At 35.9% G+C, this 21,454-nt stretch overlaps 1 protein-coding gene and 1 long non-coding RNA gene across 6 annotated transcripts in view; both read right to left on the bottom strand.

The window, feature by feature from the left end:
- The window catches only part of CTNNA3 (catenin alpha 3), a 1,864,976-nt gene that overhangs the window by 1,785,441 nt on the left and 58,081 nt on the right, over positions 1 to 21,454 (bottom strand). For 2 of the 5 annotated variants that reach the window (XM_081568944.1, XM_081568945.1), the window contains exon 1: positions 14,516 to 14,694. The exons of the other annotated variants lie outside the window; for them this stretch is intronic. The gene's annotated coding sequence lies outside the window, so the exon portion shown is untranslated. Of the gene's footprint in view, positions 1 to 14,515; positions 14,695 to 21,454 lie in introns of those variants that run through there. 5 annotated transcript variants of the gene reach the window in all.
- LOC145537931 (uncharacterized) lies at positions 247 to 3,286 on the bottom strand. The gene is made up of 2 exons (XR_014076512.1): positions 3,216 to 3,286; positions 247 to 2,187 (listed from the first exon to the last, which is right to left on the bottom strand). It is a non-coding gene; the product is annotated as an uncharacterized LOC145537931 (long non-coding RNA).

Below are 21,454 nucleotides of genomic sequence, written 5' to 3'. Positions count from 1 at the left end.
GCTGGGCTGGAAGAAACACTAGCTGGAATCAAGATTGCCGGGAGAAATATCAATAACCTCAGATATTCAGATGATACCACCCTTATGGCAGAAAGTGAAGAAGAACTAAAGAGCCTCTTGATGAAAGTGAAAGAGGAGAGTGAAAAAGTTGGCTTAAAGCTCAACATTCAGAAAACTGAGATCATGGCATCTGGTCCCATCACTTCATGGCAAATAGATGGGGAAATGGTGGAAACAGTGGCTGACTTTATTTTTGGGGCTCAAAAATCACTTCAGATGGTAACTGCAGCCATGAAATTAAAAGACGCCTACTCCTTGGAAGGAAAGTTATGACCAACCTAGATAGCATATTAAAAAGCAGAGACATTACTTTACCAACAAAGGTCTGTCTAGTCAAGGATATGGTTTTTCCAGTAGTCATGTATGGATGTGAGAGTTAGACCATAAAGAAAGCTGAGCACCAAAGAATTAATGCTTTTGAACTGTGGTGTTGGAGAAGACTCTTGAGAGTCCCTTGGACTGCAAGGAGGTCCAACCAATTCATCCTAAAGGAAATCAGTCCTGAGTGTTCATTGGAAGGACTGATGTTGAAGCTGAAACTCCAATACTTTGACCACCTGATGTGAAGAGCTGACTCATTTGAAAAGACCCTGATGCTGGGAAAGATTGAGGGCAGGAGGAGAAGGGGACAACCGAGGATGAGATGGCTGGATGACATCACTGACTCGACGGACATGAGATTGGGTAAACTCCGGGAGTTGGTGATGGACAGGGAGGCCTGGCATGCTGTGGTCCATGGGGTCGCAAAGAGCCAGACACGACTGAGTGACTGAACTGAACTGCTGATGCCCTTACTAGAGAATATCATTCCTCACCAACAGAGAGAAACATTAAAATAATCTAGAATAGCATAAAGTGAAGTGAAGTCGCTCAGTCGTGTCCAACTCTTTGCGACCCCATGAATGGTAGACTACCAGGCTCCTCCATCCATGGGATTTTCCAGGCAAGAGTACTAGAGTAGGTTGCCATTTCCTTCTCCAGGGGATTTTCCAGACCCAGGGATCGAACCCAGGTCTCCCACATTGTAGGCAGACACTTTACCGTCTGAGCCACCAGGGAAGTGCTATTCTATTCTAGAATAGCATAGACAAATAAATTAAATTCAACCAAGTTGTAGCTATGATGAAAAGCAAATTTGTACATATTGATATGGAACAATCCTTTTTTAATTTTTACCAGAAACTGGTAGCAGTTTCCTTGTGAAAAGAGAATCAGAGAACTGAGGACCTAAGGTCAAGGTCAAAGGAAGATGTATTTTCACTGAAAGCCCTCTGTGGCAAATGCTGTTTGCTAACACCATTTCCAGCCCTAGCCCAGCTTTCCTCCTCTACTAGAGAGACTGGAAAGTTAAGAAACCTGTTCTCAGACTCCCTTGAAGTAGTGGGACCCAGATTTCACCACCAAAGACAGCTTGGATGAGATTTTTAAAGGTTACAGACATTGGATCCTTCTGGGATAGTTGTAGAAGGACTCTACTGCCCAGTGCAAGAGCTAGGAATAATGGAATCTAGTACACCCATAGGACCATTTCTTGGGTACAGTTGGACATTCTTCCTATAGCTGCATTGTCTTTGGCTGCTCAATGGCTCTCCAAGAGAATCTATGAGTTGTCTAGTTTCATTTATGAAAAACTCAGCTGGAGCTATCCAGAGCAGACTCTTGGTTGCAATCAAGAATTCTAGCTAGAGCACCCTTTACTAAAATAAAAATGAACATGCAAATATAAATTTTTCAGTTTAAAAAGTTAAGTTTTATAAAAATGCTTTAAAAATAAAGTATATGTGGGCTGGGGACTTTCCTGGGGTCCAGTGGCTAAGACTGTGTTCTCAATGCAGGGGGCACAGGTTCAATCTCTTGTCAGGGAATTAGATCCCACATGCCACAACTAAGAGTTCACATGTGACAATTAAAGATCCCACATGACACAATGAAGATCGAAGATTCCTCATGCTGCAGCTAAGAACTGATGCAGCCAAATAAATCAATAAATGTTTTTAATATATACATATGTGGGCTGGATGATGGTACAGTTCAGGGAGGACATACCTAGTTGAAGAAGCATATTCAGAGATCTGGGTCCCCAAGTCCCATTTGTATATCAGCTGTGCCTCAACCACCAGAAGCAATCTTAGAAATACAAACGTGGACTCAAATCAATGACTTTCCTTCTTACAAATAAATAGCCAGTGTTAAAAATGTGATGGAAGGAAAGATGCCAGGCTATAAATAATCCCAAAGATAGCAACCAAAATGTATAAAATACTTGTATAAAGACAACATTAAAACTCTACTGAAGGACAAAAAAGAAGTGAGTAAATAAAAAGATGATGTATTGGTGTGTCTGTGTTAGTTGCTCAGTCATGTCCTACTCTTTATGACCGCATGGACTGCAGCCCTCCTGGCTTCTCTGTCCATGGAATTCTCAGGCAAGAATACTGGAGTGGGTAGCCATTCCTTTCTTCAGTGGACCTTCCCAACCCAGAAATCAAACCTGGGTCTCCTGCATCGCAGGCAGATTCTTTACCGTCTGAGCCACGAGGGAAGCCCTGATGTATAAGTAGATTAAACATTAAAAGGGCATTTTTTCCTCCCTGAATTAAAATACTCAAAGGCTATTATAATAATTTTCTAAAATGTTACAATAAAATTCATTTGGAAATAAATAGTATGTGATTAGATATCAGAAAACCCTGAAGGAGCAGAAAAGAATAAGGAGAAAGATTAATCCTTCCAGATATTAAAACATGTTAGAAAATAATTTTAAAAGTAGGGATTGCATCAGCAAGGTAGCAGGATACAAGCTTAATATATTAAACACAGTTGCATTTTTTACATTAATAATGGGAAAATAATTCCTTTAATATCACATCAAAAGAATAAAATACCTAGGAATAAACTTAAAGGAGGTGAAAGACCTATAAGCTGAAAACTATAAAACATTGTTAAGGGAAATTTAAGAAAATTCAATGACATGGAAAGATATTCCATGCTCCTGGATTGGAAGAATTAATATTGCTAAACTGGTCATACTACCCAAAACAATCTATACATTTAATGCAATTTCTATCAAATTACCAATGACATTTTTCACGGAGCTAGAACAAATAATCCTACAATATAGAGCTTCCCTAGTAGCTCAATAGTAAAGAATCCACCTGCCAATGCAAGAGACATAGGTTCAATCTCTAATCCAGGAAGATCCTACAGGCCACGGAACAACCAAGCCAGGATGCCACAATAGAACCTATTGTGCCTGTGTTCTAGAGCCCAAGAGTTGCAACTACTGAGCCCATGTGCCACAAATACTGAAGCCTGTGTGCCCTAGAGCCCATGCTCTGCAACAAGAGAAGCCACTGCAATGAGAAGTCCATATACCACAACTAGAGAAAGCCCATGCCCAGCAATAAAGACCCAGCATAGCCATAAATAAAAATAAGTAAATAAAATGATTTTAAAAAATCAAAATTATTCCCCCCAACAAAGTTCTACAATACATATAGAATCACAAAAGACCCAGAATTGCCAAAGCAATCCTGAGGAAAAAGAACAAAGCTGGAGGTATAACCAGACTTCAGACTATACTACAAAGCTACAGTAATCAAAACAGTGTGGTGCTGGCACAAAAACAGACTTACAGATCAAGGAACTAGAATAGAGAGCCCAGAAATAAACCCATGCACCTACAGTCAATTACTATACTACAAAGGAGGTGAGAATATACAACGGAAAAAAAAAGTCTCTTCAACAAGTGTTGGGTGTAAGGAAACTGGACAGCTATATATAAATCAATGAAATTAGAAAACTCACACCACATACAAAAACAAACTCAAAATGGTTTAAAGACCTAAATATAGGAAATGACACCATAAAACTCCTAAACAAGAACATAGGGGAAAACATTCTCAGACATAAATTATAGCAATATTTTCTTAGATTCATCTCCCAAAGCAAACAGAAATAAAAGCAAAAACAAACAAATGGGACCTAATGAAACATCAAAGTTTTTGCACAGCAAAGAAAATCATCAATAAAACAAAAAGACAATGTACGAAATGGGAGGAAATACTTGCAAACAATGTGACCAACAAGGAGTTAATATCCAAAATACACAAAGAGCTCATACAACTGAAAATTAAAAAAAAAATAAATAAATGTCTCAATCAACAAATGGGCAGAAGACCTAAGTAGATGCTTTTCCAAAAACACAGATAGCCAAAAGGCACATGGAAAGATGCTTAACATTGTTAATTATTAAAGAAATGTAAGTCAAAAACACAATGACATATCACCTCACACCAGTCAGAATGGTCACCATTGAAAAATCTACAAATAAATGCTGGTGTGAAGAAAAGAGAACCCTCCCACACCATTGGTGGGAATGTTAAATCAGTGCAGCCACTATGGAAAACAGTAGAGAAGTTCCTCAAAAAAATGAAACTATAGCTATTACATGATCCAATGATCACACTTCTGGATATATATCAAGAAAAAATTAAAAAATCTAATTTGAAAACACACATGCACCCCAATGTTCATGGCACCATTATTTATAACAACCAAGACATGGAAATAATCCAAATGGCCACCAAATAACGATTGCCACATCTAGGGAAAGTTCACATGCAGCAATGAAGACCCAGTGCAACCAAAAATAATTAATTAATTTTAAAAAATAATAAAAATACAAATGAATTCATATATAAAGACAGAAACAAACTCATAGACATAGAAAACAAACATAGTTACCAAAAGGAACAGGGAGGGAGAGAAAATCAAACAAGGAGTATGTAATTAACAGATACAAACTCCAATAAATGAAATAAATAAGCAACAAGGATTTACTATTTAGCACAGGAAATTATATTCAATATTATAATAATCTATAATGGAATATAAACTGAAAAAGAACTGAATCATTTTGCTACACACCTGAAACTAACACAATATTGTAAGTCATAGTCAATGAAAAAAAAATTTTTTTAGAATAAATAAATAAGAAAAGAAAAGGTGGGGAAAGTAGAGATTACAGAAAAATTAGATGAAAACATTACCAGAAAACCTTATGGTTAACAAAGGGAAAGGGAAGGTGGGATAAATCAAGAGCTTGGGATTAACATATACGCACTACTATATATAAAACAGAAAACCAACAAGAACCTACTGTATAGCATAGGGAACTCTACTCAATATTCTGTGATAACCTATATTAGACAAGAATCTGAAAAAGAATGAATATATATATACATATACATATATATATATATATAAAACTTTGCTTTTTAATAAACTGTCTAGATTAGTCATAACTTTCCTTCCAAGGAGTAAGCATCTTTTAATTTCATGGCTGCAATCACCATCAGCAGTGATTTTGGAGCCCAAAAAAATAAAGTCTGACACTGTTTCCACTGTTTCCCCATCTATTTCCCATGAAGTGATGGGACCAGATGCCATGATCTTAGTTTTCTGAATGCTGAGCTTTAAGCCAACTTTTTCACTTTCCTCTTTCACTTTCATCAAGAGGCTCTTTAGTTCCTCTTCACTTTCTGCCATAAAGGTGGTGTCATCTGCATATCTGAGGTTATTGATATTTCTCCCGGCAATCTTGATTCCAGCTAGTGTTTCTTCCAGCCCAGTGTTTCTCATGATGTACTCTGCATATAAGTTAAATAAGCAGGGTGACAATACACAGCCTTGACATACTCCTTTTCCTATTTGAACCAGTCTGTTGTTCCATGTCCAGTTCTAACTGTTGCTTCCTGACCTGAATACAGGTTTCTCAAGAGGCAGGTCAGGTGGTCTGGTATTCCCATCTCTTTCAGAATTTTCCACAGTTTATTGTGATCCACACAGTCAAGGGCTTTGGTATAGTCAATAAAGCAGAAATAGATGTTTTTCTGGAACCCTCTTGCTTTTTCGATGATCCAGTGGATGTCGGCAATTTGATCTCTGGTTCCTCTGCCTTTTCAAAAACCAGTTTGAACATCTGGAAGTTCACGGTTCACGTATTGCTGAAGCCTGGCTTGGAGAATTTGGAGCATTACTTTACTAGCATGTGAGATGAATGCAATTGTGCAGTAGTTTGAGCATTCTTTGGCATTGCCTTTCTTTGAGATTGAAATGAAAACTGACCTTTTCCAGTCCTGTGGCCACTGCTGAGTTTTCCAAATTTGCTGGCATATTGAGTGCAGCACTTTCACAGCATCACCTTTCAGGATTTGAAATAGCTCAACTGGAATTCCACCACCTACACTAGCTTTGTTCGTAGTGATGTTTTCTAAGGTCCACTTGACTTCACATATTAGATCAACTAAATAAACATTTAGAAGAAAAATTAAAATTCAGCTGACTCCAAGACTCATTTCTTTGCTCAAAATCAATTCCAGATATAGCAAAAGTTATAAATTCTGAAAGATAGTATGAGTGAATTTATACATAATACATTTATGTATAATAATTGAAGTAGAAAGTCCTTTCGAACCAACACAAAATTCAGAAACCAAACGGAAGAGGTTTTAAAAACTGAACACAAAAATATTTTATTTTATGTATGATTTTAAAATAAAACATAAACATAAAATAAACAAAAAATTGGAGGAAAATACTTGCAACACATTAAGCAAACAAAAAAATTAATTTGCTTAATTTACTATGGGGCAATAAAAAAAAAAAAAAGTACTGGATCTCCTTGCCAGAGCAATCATACACACAAAAAAAGAATAAAAGGCATCAGATTTGGAAAGGAAAAAGTAAAACTGTCGCTATTTGCAAATGACATAATTTTATATATAGAAAATCTTAAAGACTTTCATGAAAAGCTGAAAAAACTCATTCTAATCAATGAATTCCATAAAGTTGCAGGATACAAAGTTAACATATAGAAATCAGTAGCATTGCTATACACTAACAATGAATTATCTGAAAAAAAAAAAAGAAAAGAATTCCATTTAAAATAGCATGAAAAACATTAAAATACTTGGTAATAAACTTAACCAAAAAGGTAAAAGATCTCTACTCTGAAAACATTGATGAAAAAAATTTAAGAAGACAAAAATAGATAGAAAAGTATCCAATGTTCACGGATTACAAGAATTATTATTGTTAAAATGTCAGTCTCTAGACTGACCAAAAACCACCTATAGATTCAATGCAATTTCTATCAGGATTTCAATAGCATTTTTTCAGAAGCAGAAAAAAAATCTGAAGTTTATACAGGACCACAGAAGACTCAGAATAGCCAAAGTCATCCTGAGAAAAAAACAACAAAGCGAGAGGCATCATACTTCCTGATTTCAAGTTTACCATACAGCTATAGCAATCAAAACAGTATGATATTGGCACAAAAACGACAAATAGACCAGTGGAACAGAATAGAGAGCCCACAAGTAAACCTAAGTATAAAGTCAACTAATATTTGACAAGGGAGCCAAGAATACTCAATGGATAAGAGTCTCTTCAATAAATGGTGTTAGAAAAATTGGATATTCACATGTAAAAGAATAAAACTAGACCTCTACCTTACACCACACTCAAAAATTAACCTGAAATAGATTAAAGGCTTAAATGTAAGTACTAACACCATAAAACTTCTAGAAGAAACCATATGCAGTAAGCATGGCATACTTTTGACATAGGTCTTAGTAGTATTTTTGTTTGTTTGTTTCCTCAGGCAATGGAAACAAAAGCAAAAATAAACAATTGGGAATACATCAAACTAAAAAGCTTCTGCACAGCAAAATAAACAATCAACGAAGTGAAAAGAAAACCTACAGAATAGGGAAAAATACTTGCAAATCATATATTCAATAAGGGATTAATATCCAAAATAAAGAAAGAACTTATTCAACTCAATAGCAAAAAAAACACAACAACTTAAAGTGGGCAAAAGATCAGAAATACACATTTTTCTAAAGACTATATACAAATGGTCCACAGGTACATTGAAAGATGCTCAACATCATATTTAGTCATTAGGGAAATGCAAATCAAAACTGCAATGAGATATCACCTCATACCATAGAATGGCCATAATCAAAAAGACAACAGATAACATGTGTTGGCAAGGATGTGGAGAAAAGGGACCCCTTGTGCACTGTCTTGGTGAGATTGTAAACTGGTACAGCCACTGTGGAAAACAGTATGGTGGTTCCTCAGAAATCATAAATAGAACTACTATACAATCCAGTAATTCTACTTCTGGGAATATATTCAAAAGAAACAAAACACAAACTCAAAAAGATATCTGCACCCCTATATTCAAAGCAGTATTATTTACAATAGCTAAGACATGGAAACAACTTTAGTGTCCACTGATTGATGCATAGATAAGAAAGTTGTGGTATACACACACTGTATAATGAAATATTATTCAGCCATTAAAAAATGAGGAAATCCTACCATTTATACCAACATGAATGGAACTTGAGGGCATTATGCTTGGTGAAATAAGACAGACAGAGGAAAGAAAAATATTGTAAAATCTCGTTCATATGTGAAATCTTAAAAAAAAAGTGATGCAAAAAGAGACCATATTTGTGCTTACCAGAGATGGGGCATTGCGGTTAGGGGAAGGAGAATTGGAGGAAAGCAACAAACTTTGGTGAAAAAGGAACAAATTTCCAGTTTTAAAATAAATAAGTCCTTGGGATGTAATGTACAACATAATTATAGTTAACACTGCTGTATGACATTCATGAAAGTTAAGAGAGTAAACCCTAAGAGTTTACTGAACTAAAAAAAATTTCGTTTCTTTTTTTCCTTTTTTTATTGTGTCTATATGAAATGATGGATGCTAACTAAACTAATTACAGTAATCATTTTACAATACAGGTGATTCTTGAACAACATAGGGATTAGGAACAGCAACCCTCCTAACAGTCAAAACTCCACATATAGTTTAGAGTTACTGTTCATATCCACAGTTCTTCCATATCTTCAGTTCTACATCTGAAGATTCAACCAACCACAGATCATGTAATACAATTCTATTTACTATTGAAAAAAAAATGTGCTTATAAGTGGACCTGTGTCATTCAATTCATGTTGTTCAAGGGTCAACTCTACATGTAAATCAAGCCATTACGCTGGACCTTTTAAACATACAGTGATGTATAACAATTATATCTCAATAAAACTGGAAAAGAAAAGAAGAGCAAAAAATAAGGAAAGGCAATTTGTGTAAAGAAGAAATACAATGGGCTAATATTTAGAAATTGCTCAACCTTACTTACTATTAATTAAATGCAAATCAAAAGAACAAGATAGAAGATATAATTTTCACCTATCACTGATAGATCATTATCAACAGTGGTTAAGAGTTAAGGACATAAGCTTTCAACATATGCTGTTTGTGGCGGTAAAAATTGATATGAACTTCTTGAAGAAAAATATGATAACAGCTCTCAAATTTTAAATTATGCACACTCTGTACTCTTTAACCTTCAGTTGATATTTCCAATTAAAGGTAGTACTTATTAAATTGTAAAATGAACATTCCTTTTGACTCAGCAATTCTATGTAATGAATTAATCCTAAAGATATATTCATAAAATTATATCAAGATATGTGAACAGGGATATTCATTATGGCATAGCAACATAAAAAATATATGGAAAACTACAAACACATTCATCAATATAGAATGAGCTAAATATATTATGCTACATCCATATGAAACTGTGCAACTCAGATGGAACTTGAACCACATACCAGGACTCTAACCCAACCTAAATCCAAATAAGGACTTGTAACTGAAACCATATACCTGGTCTCAGTATATAAGGAAGCTCAGGTTTGGGACTTCCCTGATGATCCAGTGGTTAAAGATCCTCCTTCTAGTGAAATAAAGATTAGTCTGTGCACCCAACAAGAAGCCTTTGTGAGGCAACAAACATTCAGTGCAGCCAAAAATTTTTTAAATAAAATAAATTTAAAAATGAAGCTCAGGCTCTTTATGTCTCATTGCAGAAAGAATTCAGTAAGAGACAAAGTGATAAGTAAGAAGTAAATTTATTAGAGATGCATGTTCCATAGACAGAATGCAGTCCATCTCAAAAGGCAAGAATGGCTTTGGGAGAAATAACTCCACAGACAGAGTGTGGGCCATCTCAGAAGGCGAGAGGCCCCAAAATATGGGGTAGTTAGCTTTTATGGGTTGAGGGTAATCTCATAGGCTAATGAGTCGGTGAATTATTTCAACTATAGTATTCAGGAAAAGAGTGGGGATTTCCAGGAACTGGGCCACCATGCATTTTTTGACTTCTTTTATGGTGAGCCTCAGAACTGTCATGGTGTTTGTGGGTGTGTCATTTAGCATGCTAATGTATGACAATGAGCGTAAAATGAAGTTCAAGGTCCACTGGAAGCCAAATCTTCCACTATCTTGGACTAACTGGTTTTAACCAGTTCATGTTGTGTCCCATGGATATGTCATTCTTTTAAAGGTTGTGTCTTGCCCCCTTCTCTCCTGTTTCACATATAGTAGTAAAATATTATGAAGAAATTGAAAAAAAAATGAGGTAGGTCTATGTGAATTGCTATACATCTATCTTAACTAAATGTAATTATCCTAATTCAGGGAAAGCAGTGGGGACACAAGATGCAGATAACTACGTATAGCATAAAGCCTTTTTTTCTTGATCTAAATCAGAGTTCTGTAAGTTAGCAAGAGCAGAATACATGGATATTTCATGGGCAACCAGCAATGCATATCACTGAGTATTTGATTCTTAAAACTAGGATTCCTTTGTTAACCCATATTGGAAGAGAAACTGCTGATTCTAACAGAAAAGCTAATTAATCCTGCAAATTTCCATGGAAACATAATCGATGAGCTCCAGCCCTGGACTAAGACAGACCCCTGGTACTTCTGCAGAATCACAGAGAGGTAGGTTTTATTTCTCACTCTCCCTTCATCTTCATCCCTATCCATAAAAACACAAACACTAGAAAGAAAACACCACAAGGGCAGGGCTTTAATTTGGTTCACTAGTATCTATCCCCAGCACTAAGAGTAATATCTGGTACACAAGTCATGTAGAAAGAGCGAATAATTCCAAGGCCAATGCTGGAGTAGAGCCAAAGTAGCCCTTTGAGGAATCCTGCTTCTCTGTCATTCTCTTTTCTCAATGAGCTAACCCAGGGCCTCTTTGCATTGATACTACCTCCAGAAGACTCATCAGCTGAGACCTGGTAATTCATTTATTATCTAGTTAATCGTATACCTCCATCCCAATTCTCTATTCCATATGCATATAAACAAAGAAGATAAATGCTTGTACAGTCTCCTCTCATGAACCAGAAATAGACTGACTGATAACTGCTGATCACATTTTGAATGGTGCTAATATAAAATAGCGGCTAAAGTCTTCAAGTTCCAATACTTAAAGGTTTTTGTACTAAACATTGCCTTCTCCATCAAATGTTTTTCACCATTAATGGAGGGACCCAAAGCAGCACAAGCATACCAGTTAGGATAATGAAAAGCAGGAAAAAGAGGCAAGAGAGTGGGGGTCCCAAATAAATTTGACCTAATTCACTATTTTGCACATAGGAATTTAGTCAATTCTCAGATCCTGGGAGTTAATGATTAAATTGGTAGCAGATTACTGGCTGTGTACCAGACAGCAATAATATAGTTAAAAATAGTAATTAAGAATGTAAAAATCAGGTGCAACAGCTAACAGTCATGTTCATTTTCAAAAATTCTATATTCTCAATTATCTGTCACTTTCCATTAGGTTTACAATTTGGCAAAACTCTGGAGTTCCACCCCACAATATCATGTCACTTAAAATCTAGTATCGAAACAAGATTTAGAAAATCATTCTTTTTGAGTCTCTGGAGTAACATTCCCATGAGCCAATGATCCATAAATAAATACTATTTTTAAGTCTTCATTACGAAGCACATAGTTTCTCTTCAGGCAAGATTGGGCTGCCAACTTCTCTACTTAAGTCTTAATCCCTCCTATTCCAAAGAAAAAATAGAAACAAGCTAGCAGAAGTTAGAGTGAATAAAGAATGGAACTCCCATCCCTCCATAGCTGATTTTTCTCTAAATATCACTGAAAAAACAAAATTCTACAATTAAAACAAGGTGATCCAGGTAAAATATATTCTTTAAAAATTTACAACCCTATACCTCACTTCCCACCAAATACTGATACCTCTACTCTCTCCATTTTGACTTCTCTTTACCAGCCACTACCTCTGAAAATCAAATAGTTTTATTTATTACCAATTTTTTGGCTTTTTACTTTAATATATTCTATTTCTATAACCATAATTCCAATATTCAACACCAATAACAGAATTAAAATTTCATATCTTCCCTAACTCCCACCCTACCCATGCCTGACTCCATTCTCATGTTTCCATAAGCAGAAAATCCGAAACTGAAACTCTGTTTTAACATGTGCCTTCTATACTTTTTCTTTACACTTTGCTGCCTAGATTTTCTCCAAATAATTCTAATTTCCACAGACTTCTATTATAAAATATTTGTTCCTCCTAATTCTATTTCTTTGTCACAGATCATAAAATTCATATAAATATGAACAACATATAGATAATCCTCTACAAAAGTTATTTATAAATTCTGTTGGTTTAAAGTCCAAAATAAAGTAAGCAGTCAATAATACTGTCTATCGATTTCGGGCAGAGATGAAGAATTTTCAACATGTAGCTTTGTTGATACCTGTGAAAGTTCATAAGGAGAAATTTTTGTAACTAGAGAAAATCCTTCCAAATACTAAATATATTTCTATCTCTGTGCCTGATGACTATGCTTTGCATCTCACAGACATTCAATAAATATTTCATTTGGTAGATAAGGAATTATACATAACCTTAAAAGAAAACAAGTAAAAGCCACCTTCTTAAAAATCACAATCTTTGCCTTCAACTCTAATTTTCTCTAATCTGACAACTCCACACTTAAAAATAGAGCTTAGGGAAATGACCTTTAAAATAAATAAATACACAAACACACACACCATAGCACCTAGATGTTCAACAATGATTAATAAAATTATATCTATTCACTTGGAAGAATGTTAGCAATCTAAAATAACATCTATGTAGATTAGGTAATATTATATGGAAAATGTTTTGGTAATGGTTAAATGAAAAGCAAGGTTCCAAATTTTATCCACAGTATTACTGTAATTCATTTTAAAGTTGTGCAAAGAAAAAAGACTAAAAGAAAATGTATCAGTGAGATTACAGATAAAAAGCACAGACAGCTTTTAAAATCCCTACAATGAACTCATATCACTTTTATAATGAAAAGAAAAATAAATTTTACTATAAAAATCCCAATATTTCACTCAATTAAGAGAGACACAGACTATGTATAGGAAACAACAAATGGAAATAGTTGTATATATGCTGTTGGTATTTTGGGCTTCTCCATTTGACAAACTGTCCTATGCCACTAGTAAGGTAATTTTTTTATAGTGGATAACAAAATTTTAATAGTTTATCCAAATATGCCATTTGAATTTGACTACTGATAATCTATATCTCCAAACCACAATTGTTCTCAGTATGCTGACCTTTTAGTCTGTCTCAAAAAACCCAGCCATAAACCTAGGACCAAGGCTAATTTGAAATCCTATTTTTCCCACCTGTGTGTTTTAAGCAAATCATTGGATCGCTTACATCATCAGATATGTTGCAACTGTCTTAGTGGTGTGTATCCATGACTCAAAACATGTACAGTTAATGAACTTCCTGATGCCAAACCTAAATTTCTTCTTGTTTCCATTTGTACTTCTTCTCTCCAGTTTTGTTTTCAGTGCAACTGAGAGCAATTGCTTGCAGTCACCCAGCCACTGTCAGATAGTTACCTTCTCTTTACATGACTGATGACTATTTCCCATATTCATCTCATCTAGTGTGATTTTCATTTGATTATAAATGGCAGTAAAAATAGTTCTGAGAGATTCCTCAATTTCCTAATATTATTGACAATTATAAAACAAGTATATAAGGCAAATACTAAATTCAAAAGTGAAGGCTTTTGCCACTATCTCATTTTAAAAATCTCCCATTACTGTGAACAAGTTTTGGGTTGAAAGTAAAATCCCTTCAAATATTTTGCCCCAGCCCCATGCCAAGGCACAAGTATCCAGGCCATATCTTATCTTTTCCTGCACTGGATCCCAATCGGCTTTTTATAGCCAGAAACTCTCTGAATGCAAAGCACGACCTTGGCTACTAGCTTCCCCTAGCACTAGTTTGAAAGTTATTTATAACTTTAAACTTAGCGTGAAAGCCTATATTTCTCAACATAACTAGTCAAAACATTCCCGTTTTATATAATAATGTGATGTTCTTTAATTTAGAAAGAAACCCCACACTTTAAACATACAATATATAACTAAGGCAGAGCAATTTCAACGCAGAAACAAGAATGCACTCAAGTCCAGCTCCTCTTTTTACAACTTGACTCTTACCTTTCTGTTGCTTCCTATAGAGTAAATGTGTTTAAAATTCGGCTCTTGTAGGAAATTTTCCAAAAAGGGTTTGGGGGAGGAAAAAAAATAAGATTTGTTGGTTAGTCACAGAGTTGCAGAGTACCAAACGGAGAGGCAGAGACAGTGGGGCAGTCACTTCAGCTGAGCGTCATTCACCCAGGATGAGAAAGGAGGGGGAGGTTACAAACCGGGGTGGGTGGTATCTAATCCTGCACTGCTAGTCACTGACCTCACTGACAACTTGTTACTGAAAATACTTTGTTGAAAAAGGCCAGACACATACTTCACCCAGAGATCTACAAACATAGCTGTCAGGAAGCTCTAAATATGTAGGATCTGCATTTCTCTAGTATCTTTCTAAAACAAGGACCTCTTACATCTAATTAAAGCTGAATGCTGGAATTATCGAGAGTGAAAAATGATAAAGCAGGGATAATAGGAAAGTCCAGGAAATCCACACATCAAAAAATCAATTATGTAAAATTCAATGTCTTCGGTACCATAGAATTCTGTATCACACTGAGAGTTTTTTTCCTCTGAAATCTTACCAACCATCATGCTCTGTGCTTCTAGGGTTTATTTAGACTCAGGTAATTATTAGTAAAGAATGTAAGTGAAGACTTACCAAAAGCTCCACAGGTGAAACCATTATTAAAGTCACCAAAAAAAACTCTTTTCCAATAAAATTTCTTTTTCCTACGGCTATTCTTTTATATATTTCCTCTTTCCCTTTTTAATCTCCTCACCATCAACATCTTAACATTCACTGGAACAATCTTCCATACCCCTGCTTTATGCTTTATCACTTCACCTATTCCTTGACACCCCACCTGAACTTTTACCATATTCTTTTAGGCATTACCACTTTTGTGACTTTCTTCCAAAGTCATAAAAGTAGTGACTGTAGTAGTAGGTGGTAACTACCCCTAAAATAAAATTATTCATTTGAGTTTTGGCATTCCTGTTCTTAAAAGGCTGAATTCAAAAAAAAAAAAAAAAAAAGGCTGAATTCAAAAAATTTTAAAGGCATTTATTTATTAGCTCTATAGGCACTCTTAGAACAAATATTAGGGAGCTGAGAGGAAAAGGCAAGTTTTGCAAATTGTCAGAATCAATTTGAAAGAGGTCTCATTTTATATGATTTCTAGGGAAATTTGTGAAATAACTATTTTTATGGAGCTTCCTTTAAAATGTGCATACACTTGACATTACATTTCTCTAACGATACTTAGTTGCTAACATACTGTCTTCCCCAGATTTTTTTTAAAGCAGCTTTTTCCCCCTGGAGAATCTAGGAACAGCCTCTTTTCACAGTGAAAACAAAGAGTAAGTTTTATGTCTCTCAATCCATCTTTTCTTGAATAAAGAAATCACTTTTCACTTGCAAAATAGAAGTTTTTGTTTTAGAGCTTTAATAATGAATGTTTTCTAAACACAGACTGTTGAATTGAGCCCAAGATTAGATACCCAAATTCTATTATGAGCCAGCCTGCTCCTACTTTAAAGCCACAGATAAGTTACTTACCTGCTCAGTACCTCTCCTTTCCATCTGCAAATGGAGATGAAAACCCCTATTCTTTCTATCTACTTTTTGGGGGATATGTGATTTTACATGGATCAAATCTGAAGTGCTTCAAATTACATTGAACTCCTCAGAGGTGCAATACAGATGCAATTATATTACTTGGTATAATCAAAGCAATTAAATATTATAAATAATGAAATATAATTTTAAAGAGCTCTATAAAGTTATGTTTTTTTTTAATTCCCTCATAAAAATGTCTGCGGCCTCCAAGATAGGTTTTAGCTGATGTATTTCCCACTACAGCCACAAGAGGTCCTCCTCCTAGCAATTCAAATCACGTCGGATTTGATGAGCAGAGGCCCCACGGTCCTCTATATTTATATCGGTTGGGTGACAGAAAACACAGATCACCTATGTCAGATTTCCATAGCAAACTATAGGGTAGCAAACAAAACCGGAAAAATCTGGCTTTCTCTAGGTGATCACTGAAGCATGCTGAACACTAAATAGTTCCTGTAAACTACACAGCCACTGCATTTTGTGCCCTGGCCCCCTTCCAGATTTTCACAGTAATTCCATCTTGTCACCTTGCCCAGTCTTGTTCAGTATTTATTATCCTTCCCTATTTACTTGTTTTCTTTCTTTATACTTTTAAAACTTTAAAATTTTGGCTCACATTCTTCCTGCAAGCAAACAAAGTTTAGGGATAGAGGAGCTAGATAAAAAGAGAAAAAAGAATAAATCATAGCCATCATAGAAATCCTTCTGAGGTAATCAAGGGTGTCTTTGGCTCTAGGTATCAGGGCTGGCCCCAGACAAACTCACTCAACCACATGTACTGAGGAGCCCCTTGATGCAGAGCCCTGTGTTAGGGGCCAGTTAGATTAGAGGAACAGAAGGGAGGCCTCCGAAAAGAAAACAACTCAATCCCTATCAGCAGTCCCTCCTGGGAAATAAGGCTTTCAGGGTACAATCAGTTCTTTAATCAGAATGGAATACAGTTTCTTCTTTACATTAAAATCCCTTAAAAAATGATAGTAGCTTTTGCATGAACCATGAGTCCATTTTATTCTATATATGACACCTTAAAATATTGGCTTTCAGATTGAGACTCAAAAATATGTAATTTTCTTAACAGCTGTAACACCTGTTTTCCCTTAATTCCTGTTTTATTGTCTAAGGAGAGGCACCTAGATGGAATTTAAACACAAGATGGAAGTTGGAACGTCCCACCCAAAATCCTCTTTCTCATTCCAGCATTCCAAATAGCCTCTGTGCTGTTCACCTCACCTCACCTCTGTCACACCTTTTTAAGATGATATTTAAAGTAAAGAATACTTTCAGTTTGTGATAATTAAAGTTATTTTATTCCAAAAATATGTGATAAATAGTTCTGGCACTTTGTTGGGTGTTTTAGGTGAAACTAAATGAATCTGCTCCTATTTCAACATTTGTATACTGTAGCAAAAAGATGTTTTCCCACTCTCCCTTTCTACCCACCTTGTTATTAGCTATTAACCAACTCTCCTGCTTCATTCACAAAAACAGACGCCATCTTGGAAGACAGTCCCTACTTTCTCATCATCAAATCTACAAAACCACCCACTCGAGTCCTGCCTTCTCTCTTATTACAATTCAAGCTCTACTCTTGCTCCTACCAAAGGTTAATCTCTCCTCTTCTGCTCTGGATCCCTTCTTCTCCTACCTTCTCTAGGACTCTGCTCCTTCATTGTTATCTCATGTACTTCATTATAACCCCTTCTCTACTTATCTTGACACAAAAGCAGGCCACTATCTCTAATTTTAAAACATCGAACAAACAAACATCAGCTTCATCTTACAGATCTCTCCAGTTGCTCCTCCCAAGTTCTCTGCTGCCTTCATTGCAACACTTCCCTGAGTTGCTTGCCATACCTATGTTTTCACTTCTCATTTATTCTACAAACCCACTCCATGTGACTTCTGTCACCTTCACTGCCATAAGGACCATTTTAAAGTCTATCCACAACTTCCATGTGGCCAAATCCATAAGTCACCTCAGGGATTACATCATCCAATCCGACAGTTTTAAAAATGAGATCTGTAATAGGATGCTGGGCGGAATTTTTCTTATTGCTCAGAATTGGCAACTAAGGCTCAAAATGAAAGAAAAAGAAGCCTTCTGTGTACACTACATGCTAAGGGATTTTCAATGTCTGAGGGCAGACATCTCACTCTGGGGCTTACTGAAAATCAGTTAAGAAAAATGCTTTATGCTTCCCTCTAAGCCCCAACAATAGAGGAAAAGTTAGGGGACTTGAAAAATTAGAGGAATTAGGCCAACTACTCATCTCCTCTATAAGATATCAGGGCAGGAGAAGTGGTGGAAAAGTCAATCTTGCCCCTTCCATATTTCAAGTCCCTCAAGAGGACATCTGGTCAGTGCTGGAGGAAAGGGAGGAAATGAGATTTAAATTAGAATGAGATGAAAATTTCAAACTGGACTAAGCAGGACTTAAAGCACTGAAAATGGCAGGAAGATTAAGGAACCCACCAAGGTATCATTAAGGAATGAGAAAGGGAGGTGTAGCAGAGCAAAGTGAAATGCAAGAACTGAGCTAACTGATGCATTCAACAGTCACACCTTCACAGGCTAACAATTCTCAAACTTGTATCCCCAACCCTGACTTCTCCCATGAGCCCAGAGGCATATATCCAACTGCCTGGATATATGGCAGTTGGACAGCAAACATACATTTGGATAGCAAACATTTGGGTAGTAAACATACATTTGGATAGCAAACATACATTTCATTTGGATAGCAAACATACATTTCATTTGGATAGCAAACATACATTTCAAACTTATTCTGTACCCAAAAAAGAGTTCTTGATTTTTCCTTTCAAACCTATCTCATTCGTGGTGATTATTTTATAACAGAAATATCAAATCAATATGTTGTGCACCTGGAACTAACATAGCATTGTAGGTCAATTATATCTCAATTTTAAAATCATAATTTAAAAAAATTAAGGGATGGAGGGGTGTAAAAACCCTATTTCTATCACTCATACTCTAGTAATTGGCACCATCACCTAATTGCTTAAGCCAAAACCCTGCAGTCATCCTTCATTCATCCTTTTCCTTTACAACCATCAAGAATTTCCATAAATCCTATTTCCAAAAGTTATCTTGAATACATCCACCTGTCTCTGTCTCCCCTACCCCAAGTATTGTGAGGCATTTGCAATCCATTTTCTACATAGCATCTAAATGATATTTCATAAGACAGTTTAATTCATGTTATTCTCCTGCTTAAAATTATCCAATGGCTTCCTATTATCCATAGCACAAAAAGAAAATTGTTGACTAAATCTACAAGGCCCTTTCTAATTTGGCTCCTGTCAACCTCTCCCAATGGACTCACAGCACTGTTCCCCCTAGTTCACTGACTTCAATTACACTTTCTGTTCAGAAAACATCCAAGCTTATTCCCTTAGGGCCATTGCACTTGCTGTTCTTTTGCCTGAAATCATTTTCTCCCAGCTATTTACATGCCTCACTCATTCTCATCTTTGATATAATCCCTCAGAGAGGTATTACCTGATTACCTTATCTCACTACCCCTAGTTACTTATCACAACCTTGCATATTTATTTATATGTTTACTTTTTCTGTCTTCACCACTGGAATAAAAGTCAGGGGCAATGGCAATGTCCTTAACAGCATGACATATGAAAATTAACTATACAAGATAAAGCATCAATAGCTATTGGCTTTCAAAGGAAGAAGAGATAGCTCTAGAAGCAGGAGATAACCAAGAAAATTTCCTGGAGGGAGTTATATTTGCCTTGATACAGAAATGAAAGATGTCAGCATCATGGTAGAATGATATGCCATTAATTTTATTCCTCAAATATCCTTCAAACTCATTACCTTTCCATGTTTACAGCTATTACCCTGATACAAACTATAGTTGTCTTGCTTGCTGTCTTTATATACTTACCACATAATTTCTCCCTCTCCTTCTGTTTCACTTTGTGTAAACCCAAATATGGTATTTAGATGCTAGTCAGAATATGCGGATGCTAAAACTTTAAATCTTGATTTAACTATTTCTGAACTACTAAAACTGACACATTAACTTCACCGCCTTGGTGAAAACAGAAGGGCTAAAATGAATGTTCTTCTGATTAATTTTCTCAGAATGCCATGCCTCAACTCTGACAGCTCATCTTGCTGTTAGTCAATAACCTTAATGAGCACAGTAATTACAGTCAATCATGTCTGCTTTAGTTCATTGATTACTTTGTTATTTCTTTTTCAACTTGTTAATGAAAATTCCCAGCACAGACATCCAGGGTGACATTTCTTTTATTAATTAACTACCCTATCAGTCCCTTGACTATATTAAAACACCAGAGCATCTTGTATTGATTATTTTAGAAACAATTTGCTCTTGCAGCTTTGAAAAAAATCAAAATCATTTTCAGGGCCATGGGATTCTGAGCATAGCCACAGTTACTGTCATAATTATAAAGTGTTGTCTTTCCTTTTTCCTCCCTCTTCCTATAAACTTTAGTTAAAATGCTATCCTATAGAAAATTAAGGAAAGGGTCTATTTCTTGAAGTAGATGGATTATCAACCTGGAGAACAAGAGCAAAAGCAGCAGTGCCACAGCATGGCAAGGCATCCGAAACAGGAAAACATGATGGACCTCTTCCTAAACACAACTGAGAGAGCTCTGGGCATGACTCAAAAATAACTCAGAAACACGTTCAGGGGCTGATTTCTGGCACTAAGACAGTAGGAATTTGAGCTACTAGAATCTAGGTATCTAAAATAATATGAGACTTCATTTTATAATACAGGTGCTGAAATAGAAATTTTAACAACATAAAGTTTTCAAGTAAATAGTAACTGTTTTTAATCATTTTAACTATGTGGTAAGTGGTATACAGTTCATATTGCATTTTAGGCAGGCTCTATTTCAATTTTAGCAGTGAGCAAGTGCAAGAGAAAGAACCAAGCAACAATAAAGAGCTGAGCCCAATAGAAGAGGCTTGGTGGCCAAATGAAATACAGTTAACTTGTATTTAATTAGGACCAGTTACAATATCTAAGAACCAACAATCTAGAGAGTGGGGCACTGCAGCAGGAGTCTCCACCCAGCAATGTCACTCTACGTTAGGTGGTGTTAATGCCCTATTTTAGGTGGTTCAACTAAAAACACCCAAACTGAGGCATAAGTTAGGGCCACAGTCAAGCACACCGGGCAGAAACCCAGTCACCCAGATTAAACGAATATGGTGGAAAGTTAGATAGAAGGCTATGATTCAATGGACACAAAATTGCTCAGGCTTCACCCAGGCACACCAGATATGGGACTAAAATTCTGGCTTCCAGCTACAA

This window comes from Giraffa tippelskirchi, chromosome 2 (genome assembly GCF_054371585.1).
Source record: "Giraffa tippelskirchi isolate mGirTip1 chromosome 2, T2T-mGirTip1v1.2.pri, whole genome shotgun sequence".
Taxonomy (NCBI): domain Eukaryota; kingdom Metazoa; phylum Chordata; class Mammalia; order Artiodactyla; family Giraffidae; genus Giraffa; species Giraffa tippelskirchi.
This window is presented reverse-complemented; position numbering and strand designations above follow the sequence as displayed.